Genomic DNA, 4,103 nt, shown 5'->3' with positions numbered 1-4,103 from the left:
AGAGTAAGCTAAGTGCCAGCTATGCTCCAAGCTTGCTAAAGGTTCCTGAGTAACAGGCATGTACTAAATACAACTAAGCACACGCATCTAAAAAAACTGATTCAAAGTGATATTATTTTCATGTAATTCTGAAATGTTATTATTATTATATAATTCTGAAATCATCTGTAGGAAATTTACACAGGTTGGAAACAAGCTCTGTACTCAATTAAGTTGTAGTAGGCTAGGAAAAGAGGGCCGACAAATTTAACTGAAGCAGACGTGCTTGTATTTCCACACGTGTGGAAAATAACCATGAGGTCTTATTGGCTTGCTCAACAGACTTGGCGCATGCGCATCTTGTAAGAACGTCATTAATTACAGAACAACTACTTTCTTTTATTTCAGGAAATGTAAACATTCTGAAAAGGATGGAAATGAAACGGAAAAGCTCAGTTCAGTTAAATAACTACAAAACATCAAATGTAATACATAATAATAAATACTAATACTATACTAATACTAATATAGTATTACAAAAATAATGTAATGTATAATATATGATATATAATAATTTAATTTAATAAATATAAACTGTTAAAAATGAATGAACGAACTGTTAAAAAATGTATGATGTATTACCATGAATATGTAATATGAAGTACAATCACATATATTTGGAAGTTTATATATATATATATATATATATATATATATATATATATATATATATATATATATATTATGTATTATATTTATACACATATATACCTCTAATATGCTTTCAGTTACTCCTCTCCGTACTGTTTTATTCTGTCCATGTTGCTGTGTCTAGTTCTCAGGCTGCTCCTTCTGAGCATGCGCACAACAAGAGCCATCCCATGATTCTCTCTGAAACCTGCTGAAGAAGCTCAGAGTTGAGAGCTAAGAAACGAGCTATCCGTCATGTCGGAAAAGAAGCAGACCGTGGATTTGGGCTTGTTAGAGGAGGATGATGAATTTGAGGAATTTCCAGCCGAAGGTAAGTGATCTTCGTAAACGTTTTAGTGTTGTGACCCGCTAGTTTTCCAGTGTGATCGCACAGTGACTCAGCTAACGTTACCGGAGCTAACAGCCACCGTATTGTGTTTACCTAGCTAGCGCTGATATGCTAGCTAACCTAAGTTCTTAAATTCAGAACTCTACTTTCAGACAGTTTCTAAAGCAATGGTACTGTTAGTGTTTTTGTAAGTAGATTTCACAATGGTCTGAATTTCAGCTTTCAGTTTATGCAGCCTATAGGCTAAGGTAGTAATGTTAGCTACAGTTCGCTTACTTAGAAGCTAAAAAAGACGCTAAGCTAGCTAATACATCACAGAACTGAGTTAGCTAACTAGCTAGCTAACTTCTCTGTGATGCAGAGCGAGCAAAGAAGCAGAGATTGTATTGAAAACCAGCTGAGTTTGGTTAGGTTATTACCAGCTTTACGTCAAGCCTATATAACGATTACTTTCGTTTCTTCGTACTAATGATGAAAACTTGATTTGTTCTCGCCTGTATGTTACTAGCTAAGCTAGCTAACGTAATTTGCAGTGACCGCTCATGACTCCGCTTCTTTGACAAGCGATTCTGAGTCGAGTGAGAAAGTGCCATCCATTATGGTTTCCCATGTCTCATACTAAAAACGGTGTCGTTATCTTAGGTCTGAACTTAGAAACGCCAAATTCTCGTGAGGTTTGTCAGCAAGTGCTGTAGAATAAACGCTGTTGAACGCTTTAAAAGTACTTGTTTGAGGTTATGAATGTGTACGTAGTTAGTTACTTACTACAACAAAGGAGACTAAAATGTACAATAGTGAGTATTGACAAGACATTAACTAACTTCCGGAGAACCTTGGACGTCTTCCAGTTCATTTTAATTTGACATCAAATTATTTTTTTTTCTGAGACCTGTTAGAGAAAGTGTAACAGTTTGCAAGTAAGATATTTGTTTTGTGTGGTTCTCAGATTGGACAGGACTGGATGAAGATGAAGATGCCCATGTGTGGGAAGATAACTGGGATGATGACAACGTAGAGGATGACTTTTCCAATCAACTGAGGTAGCTGCTTTACTAGTAAATCCATCCTTTGGGTTCATTTGCTTTGCCCAGCCATGATTTGGGGATCCGGTTTTTATTAGAGCGAGAGAATTAGCAGTCATCTTTTTTAACATCAAGTATTTAGCTTCCTTTAGCCTGATGCTTCATCAGATTTCATCAAACAAAATTAAGTTCTAACCAAAGAAGTTGTGTGCATGACTGCACATATTTATTCAGTTTCTAGGATCACTGGGACAAAGTAAAATAATGTTTGTAAAAGCACATTTCTCATTTTATAAAACAATTAGAAATGTGTAGACATCCTTAAACATGTCAGTTTACACAGGCTGGACTTCTGGATATTGTAACTGAGTGAGGTTGTTATAATGCCTATAAAAGACATTTCTACATGGCTCTGTTTACAGTTTATAAAGTTTGGGCATTTTTATTGTGATTATAGACTACTTTTAGTAGTCTAAATAATCCTCATCAGAAGCTGCGACTGGTGGGGTAAAAAATCTTGCTGATTCCTAAAGCAGGTTTTGTTGTAGGATAGTCAGGATTTTGGAGTGCATTTAAGTTAGCCTTTCAGAAGTGCTCAATGCACCAACCACCCCTATGAGGCATAGACATTTGAAGAAGAAAGTGGAGTGTTTTGTTATTATATCTTAAACATTGGTGTGACATTAATGTCTGATTATATTTGACAGATCTGTAACTGTTTTTCTGTTTTGCCACTGCTTGTTTGAGGTGTCTAGGAAAAGGAAAATATATAAAGTGATTAACTGGCACTCAAGGTGCCCATGAACCACAGTTATTCTGCTAAAAATAATGCCAAATCAGTCTAGTATTTCAGGTGTTTTTTTATGTGCACTACACACTTTCCCACTGAAATGGCTTTTCAGGTTGCTTACATTTTGTTTGCATAGACCAACCAGAAACCAGACGGTTTATCCCATTATTTAAGGTTAAAAAGTAAATGTAAGAACAGTCCTACATAATGAAGATGCTTAGATGCTTAAATAGGTTTCTTTTTGTAGCTTTAAAATTTGAAAAGCATATTAAACCTTGGTATATTTTTATAAATATTCTGTTAACTTTTGTTTTTTTGTTCTGTGTTTTTCTTGCAGAGCTGAGCTTGAAAAACATGGATACAAGATGGAGACTTCGTAACACTGAACATCCTGAGCTGAGGATTGTTTGTTTTATCACATTTGAATGCTGTCAGATCCGACTGCCCGTTTACAAATGTGAATTTGCTTATTTCTTCAGCAAGACGCCAGGAATTCTGACATTTGCCAGGAATGGAATGGAAATAGTTGCATGTGTGCATGTGTGAGAGAGCGAGAGTGTGTGCGGGTGTTACGTGTTGTTTTGTTTTGTCCTTTCTTGTGTTCTCCACAAACCATTTGTATTGTGTTAGTTGTGATAATAAAGCAATTCTCTACCTGTCAAGTTTTTGTTTGATTAAAAAAAAATATATGTTGAAGATGTTTTTAAAAAACAAAGATCTGCATGTCATTTAGAGCCACTAGCAAGCTTAAAAGGATTTTTAATGTTACAGCTTCATAACAAATTTTTTCGAGCCTAATTTCAGGCAAAACTCAAAACTGTCAGGCTGACAAATGGCAAAATTTATCTTCATCTTAAAAATTGCATTTAGTGTGATTTATTACAAGTAGATAAATTCCATAAGTTAAAGTAAAAGTTAAGTTAAAGTCCATAGTTACGTCCTTAAAGTTAGGTTCACTTAATGTTAATCAGAATGATTCATGGCAGTGGTTTTCAGGTCTAATCCTGGGAATCCCATGCTTTGTTCATTGTGTGTATTTTTGGGGTAAATATAATGACATCATAAATCAGATGTGTTGGACCAGGAAAACAAAATTTCTGAATATGGCAAATAGCATTTGTCAATATTACCAAGCTCCTACCAATCTCTACCAATACTAGCAATGCTGAATTTTATGTGTGTATATATATATACGCATGATAACAAGTCACAATTAGCCAAACATTAGCATAAGAATAACGAGTAATTAGCCAAGTATTAAACTAGAAGTACA

General features: G+C 34.9%; 1 long non-coding RNA gene across 1 annotated transcript; it reads left to right on the top strand.

Moving 5' to 3' along the window:
• The first annotated feature begins 822 nt into the window (after nt 1–822).
• Nucleotides 823–3,492, top strand: LOC118805057. Its single transcript, XR_005007027.1, has 3 exons — nt 823–1,000; nt 1,965–2,058; nt 3,168–3,492. It is a non-coding gene; the product is annotated as an uncharacterized LOC118805057 (long non-coding RNA).
• Nucleotides 3,493–4,103: the final 611 nt, after the last annotated feature.

Source organism: Colossoma macropomum, unplaced genomic scaffold (assembly GCF_904425465.1).
Source record: "Colossoma macropomum unplaced genomic scaffold, Colossoma_macropomum, whole genome shotgun sequence".
Lineage (NCBI taxonomy): Eukaryota > Metazoa > Chordata > Actinopteri > Characiformes > Serrasalmidae > Colossoma > Colossoma macropomum.
Note: the sequence above shows the minus strand (reverse complement) of the source record. Positions and strands in the feature narration are given on the sequence as shown.